Raw genomic sequence first — 6,340 nt, 5'->3', positions numbered from 1 at the left:
GGGTAATGGAAATCTTCTAAAATTAGAACATGGCAATGTTTGTACAACTCTGTCAGTAAAAAAATATATATTTAATAAAAATCAATGACTAGTACTCTTAAACCAAGTGAATTTATGGTACATATATGATACTTCAATAAACTTTTTTTAAAGTAGTTTCCTTGGTAAATAACTATAGTTATTATATATCATATGTCAAGTCAGAGATAGCTACTCATGCTAAATATAGAATGACATAGATATATATACCCCCTCTTTGCTTCCCACTTCATCACACCTTCTCTCAATTATTTGGGAAACATTGGGTATCAGTCACCATAGAAAACTGAAACTAAGAATTGTAATCCTATATTCTGATCTATTCTAAGCAATAGGAACAAATCCATTTTAAATATAGTAAAAGGATATGCAAATGTTATATTTTTGTTTGATTTTTCTCATAGATGTTAGATAAATTTCCAAGTGTCATGAGAATTGTTACCTCAAATTTATTTTTTTTTATTCTTAGAGAGAATTCTGCACTTAATTCCAGTAAGCAATGTGATCTAATATCAACTTTTAGTGAATTTTTGCTGCTGTCTTAAAAATACATCTTGCATAATGTATTATAATATGGATTAAATCAAAAGGCGTAATGTTAACATCCAACCCTGTTGTTTATTCAAGTCAATCTACTTATATATACAAATCTGATATTTACCTCTTAAAATATTTAACAGGCATAAGTGCCCATAAATCAGCTATGACAATCACTGTTAAAGCAATCAATAGTAAGGAATATGCATTAATTCAAATAATATTGACAGGCTCATGAACCTGCATCAGTCTTCCGTGAAGTAAGAAAAATGAGACATCTTCCAAAAAATCAATATTTTCCTTTTTATGTCATTTACTCGAAGATTATCAATAATACATTACTTTTTTACCTTATGTGTCAGGGTTCTAATTTTTAAATACAGGCATCTTTACATTTCAATGTAAAATGATAATCTACAAGAAACTGAGAGGCTAAAAATCATTTGATGGAAATATTTTTGGAAGTTTAATCATTGTTTAAAAACAAGTACATGTATATATACTTACACTTTTACATATATATATATATATATATATACACTTAAACATACATATACATGTACTGTTGATGTATTTTTGTGCGCAGTAGCATAAGAAAGCTCTGTTTTTTTTTTTTAATGCTTCTTCGTTTCATTCTAAAGGTAAATTGTGTGAAAGAAATAGCAGAAATATCAACACACATCTTTTTTAACCCTTGTGAACTGAGATGTTACACAGGTACGTACTTAGGTAAAAATACAAAATATGAAATTACCACACTCATTCATCAAAAAAGAAACATTTTAATTGGTTATAGGTGGAAAATATCAACTTGACAGTCAGTTTCTCACTTTTCATGTAAGTGCTCTGCTGCTTGGATGCCTAATCTTGTTTAGTGTAAGAAAAGTAATTTGACATGAAAGTACCTAGATGGCTGCCGAAAATTAATTGCCAATTAAAAAAGAAAAATGTTTGTGATACTCTATAAACAAGCCAACATATAAACCTTTCAGTCTTGTTGCTTTATTTATGTCTTTATAGATCTGGTTTCAAGCTATTTGCATACAATTTACAAATTCATATTATAATTCTCCAGTATATTTATGATTTTTATACTTGTATATATTTTACCTCCATGAGAAATATTTATTTCTGTCTGCTTCTGTTGCTTATTATTTTAACAAAAACATCACATTGCATTTGATAGTTTATCTTCTTTAGAATAAGACATTTTTATTTGTAAAGGAGAAAGAAAATATTTTACCACCCCAAAGAGGCACAAATGAGTACATGCGTGTATGCAGGCACAACACACCACACACACCACACACACCACACCACACACACACACACACACACACACACAGAATCCCAATTTTAGAAAATGCTCTGTACCCTTCAGTTCTATGTTGGTCTCCAAAATATTGAGGACAATAATTTTTAGAGGTAAGAGGAAGAGCTTTCTCAAGAAACTTTCTTTGAAAAATTAATGGATTCTGCTTAAGTTCCAGTACCTGAGTTCTTGTAAACTATTGTTCATTTGGAAATCTAAATTGGCAAAAAGGAAAGATATTCAAATTCTTTGTTCTCTCCTCTAATAGAATAATTTGAGATTAAAGATAAAATCTGGAGCCACATAGTAAGAGAAAATCAAATGAGGAGAGCAAAATACCAATGTTCTAAAAATGTTAGAAGGGAAACCAATAAAATATATATATGTGTGGGCTTCCCTGGTGATGCAGCGGTTGAGAGTCCACCTGCCAATGCAGGGGACACGGGTTTGTGCCCCGGTCCGGGAAGATCCCACATGCCGCGGAGCAGCTGGGCCCGTGAGCCATGGCTGCTGATCCTGCGTGTCTGGAGCCTGTGCTCCACAACGGGAGAGGCCACAACAGTGAGAGGCCCACGTACTGCAAAAAATAATAATAATAATTATATATATATATATATGTGTGTGTGTGTGTGTGTGTATACTATATATATTTATATATGAAGGATGGAGAAATATTGAAGGAATAATGCTGCTTGAGCCTAGATATGAGTAAGTTAGATGATTCCAGTAGTATAAAATATTATAAAAAATAAAGGACAAGACTTAATCCAGGTTTCTACAACATTGAGTTATGTGATGCACAGGAGTTCAAATCCTGTGCAACCTGATTGCTGCACTGACTTCAAAAGTCCAACTATATTCTCTCTTAGTAAAGAATTGCAATTTTATTTTTTAAAATAACTGTCAAAGACCATTTTATATTTGTATCAAAATTTTGTAGGGTTGTATATCTCATTAACACTATCCTGCTTATTATCTGTCATATTTTTATACTTCATATTTTAACATTTCAGCAGCTTCTTCTGGCTATGTAAAATTACCAGTGAGATGAAAGGGGTGATTTGTTCCAGATCAAATATTCATCAAAGCTATCATACTGTGCTGGGGGTGGGCGATGGATGATGAAAATAATATATTTGTTTTATCTCTGGCATCTGTCCTGGCTTATTCTTCCCTAATACCCTGGTTATGGAGGTTGTGATGACTATGGTGGCTATAATAATTTTGGTTTTGGGCATGATGGCTTTGATGATAAAATGAGAGATGGAAGAGGTATGGGAGTTCCAGGCTATGGTGGAGCTGCTGATGTAAGTTCAGATTTTCATGGTGGTCATATTGTATATATGAGAAGATTACATTTTCGTTCAACTGAAGATGACATTGCTAATTTCTTCCCAGCACTAAATCCAATACTAGTTTATACTGATATTGGAGCTGATGACAGAGCAACCAGAGAAGAAGATGTACAGTTTATGACACATGAAGTTGCAGTAGCTTGCCATGTCTAAAGATATGAATAACATACAACATCAATACATTGAATTCTTCTTGAATTCTAGTCCTGAGGTGGCTTTGGAATGGGAGGCTCTGGAATGGGATGCTATGGCAGAGATGGAATGTATAAAAACGGAGATTATGTATCTATTGGGAGAATGGGAATGATGAACAATTTACAATGGAAGATACAGTATTCCTGATGGCTTAGGTGGTGGTGGATGCAGTGGATGTTACCATGGGCAAGATGGCAAGAATGAGGTGAATGGTGTGTGATGTACCAAAGCATAAGCACCAATGTACAGAGTTCTGACCACAGAATCTGGTCTACTAAGCTTTCTTATAGATTTAACTTCTTTTGTATTTTAGGAACTTTATACTGAGTGGAGGAATATGTTTTCAAAGTATTATTTGAAAAAACAACAGATTGTGATGAAAAAAATTTTTCTGTAGGTTTTAATTATTGCATACTTTGACTTAAAAGTAAAATTTCATATTAAAAAAAAGAAAAGAAGTATGTTATATGGCCCTCATTACTTCTAAACTGAACTACTGTAAAAGCAGTCAAGAATATATATCTTGAACAAGGTACCAGGGGAAACTTAGCTATTAGTGTAGCAGGGTCATGAAGAAGAGGCGGCGGCAGGAGATCTGAGGCGGCGGCAGGGGCGTGAAACTGCGGTAACTGCCCGCTGGGCTGTTGGTGTGGCTTTGTGGGAAGGGCGTAGTTCCTAAAGCCCTCTCCTGGCAGCGGCCGGGGCTCGGGGTAGAGAGCGGCCGTGGGGTCGACTCCCCGGGCCCCCTGGCTCCACCATGCTCCACAGGGCACGCCTTAGTGTGAAGCCCAATGTCAGGCTTGGAGCAGGCCCCGGGGGTTCCACCACCCCCAATCCACAGCGTGAACGAGAGGCTCCCAGGCCGCCGAAGCCTGCAGCGGCCTCTGTCCCGAAGCCAGCAGAATCCACAGACGTGCCCCCGGTGGATTGCGGGGAAGCGGGAGCCCAGAGAAAAGACTCCCAAAAGCAGTGATGAAAAGACAGATGGTGAGAAGTTTGTTGAAGAATCCAGTAAAACTTCCTCTACTGTTTCACAGAGAAGAAAGCGAGTATCAAGTACTTTTAGTCTGGTTAAACCTAGTGTCAGTTCCTTCAGAACCTCATCCTTTGTCTACAGTTAATCAAGAAGCTCCACAGACACACCCTGTTCCAACAAAAGAGAAACAGCCATGCTCAGACAGATACCGAACATATAAAGCCCAGAAACTGAGAGAAATGTTAAAAGAAAAATTGCGGAAAGAGAAGAAGCAATGGAAAAACAAATATGCTGTAAATTAAAGTCAGAGGCCACCAGATCGTTCCAAAACGACTATGAGAGACTTCATATATTACCTGCCAGATAACGATCCAATGACTTCTTCACTGGAGCAAGAAAAGAAAACTGAAAAATCATTGACACCAGTCCAGCAAGAGAGCAAGAAGGTAAGAGTACTCCTCATGGTGAAGATAATGAAAAAATAGAAAAGGAGATGGATGATGGGCCATTGCTGGTTCCTCAAGTAAAAGTGGCAGAAGATGGTTCTATTATTTTGGATGAAGAAAGCTTAACTGTAGAAGTTTTAAGGATGAAAGGCCCCTGTGTTGTTGAGGAAAATGACCCCACATTTGAGCGTGGTTCTACAACTACATACTCCACCTTTAGGAAAAACTATTACTCTAAACCATGGTCAAATAAAGAAACAGATATGTGTTCTTTTAGCCATCAGCATGGTAGGAACTGACTTTTCTATGATTGGACAGCTTTTTGCTCAGAGCCAGGATAGAAATTAAGGGCTTCCCTGGTGGTGCAGTGGTTAAGAATCTGCCTGCCAATGCAGGGGACACGGGTTCAAGCCCTGGTCCGGGAAGATCCCACATGCTGTGGAGCAAGTAAACCCATGTTCCACAACTACTGGGCCTGCACTCTAGAGCCTGCAAGCCACAACTACTGAGCCCACGTGCCACAACTTCTGAAGCCTGCATGCCAAGAGCCTGTGCTCTGCAACAAGAGAAGCCACTGCAATGAGAAGCCCGAGCACCGCAACGAAGAGTAACCCCTGCTCACCACAACTAGAGAAAGCCTGCGCGCAGCAACGAAGACCCAACCCAACCAAAAGTAAAAGAAACAAATAAATAAATAAATTTTTAAAAATAATAAAATAAAATAAAAAAGAATATATATCTTAATATTTGTTGATTTCCTATTATATGTTCTATACTCTGAAAGGTACATTTACCTAGATGATCTTGTTACTCTTCTGCAAGGTAGATATTAATATCTCTAATAATGTGAACAAGAACGTAATAAGTCCTCTCTAAATACAATATTATTTTGCTGTTGCATTCATGGGTCTTCAGAACAGTTTCTTATCTATATCTGCAGTTTTAGTTTTATTTTAAAAATATTTTAAAATAATTCTGCGGCTGAAATAATTACTCGCCATTCCCCAAAGAAGTCTCAGTAGAACATCTGCTCCAATAATCAATTTTACTTAAAACACTGGGGCCAAGTGAAAACTAATGTCTTCATCGTATTATGGTATATTAGTAATAAATTGTTGCTATATGGTATAAATACATATTTATATATTATTAGATAATGCAAAATTTCAGATATTTTTGAACTAAATAAGAAACTTCAAATAAATTTCTAGCTTCAGTTGGCATTTTCTAGATAGATGAAGAAGGGTCGGGACATTGTTAATTGTTCACAAGACCTCTGCTTTCAGGCAGATGGAGTTGTGTGTTCCATTTGCAGGATGTATGGTGTCCCAGTTCTATCACTTCATATCTGTGCAATGGCACCTATATTTACACAACCTTATCTGCAGCACTGAAAATAACTTCTCATTCATAAGGGTTCTTTAAATAGTACCTGAATGAATGAACACTTGAATGGAAAATGCTTATTTGATTAATATTG

General features: G+C 36.4%; 1 pseudogene across 1 annotated transcript; it reads left to right on the top strand.

The window, feature by feature from the left end:
- The first annotated feature begins 3,072 nt into the window (after positions 1 to 3,072).
- On the top strand, positions 3,073 to 3,658 carry LOC307064897 (heterogeneous nuclear ribonucleoprotein H3-like; annotated as a pseudogene). The gene has a single exon. The product of its transcript is annotated as a heterogeneous nuclear ribonucleoprotein H3-like (transcript).
- The last annotated feature ends 2,682 nt before the right edge of the window (positions 3,659 to 6,340 follow it).

The sequence above is a fragment of the Hyperoodon ampullatus genome (genome assembly GCF_949752795.1).
Source record: "Hyperoodon ampullatus genome assembly, chromosome: 16".
NCBI classification, from domain to species: Eukaryota; Metazoa; Chordata; class Mammalia; order Artiodactyla; family Ziphiidae; genus Hyperoodon; species Hyperoodon ampullatus.
The sequence above is the reverse complement of the archived record's forward strand: the minus strand, read 5'-3'. Positions and strand labels throughout refer to the sequence as shown.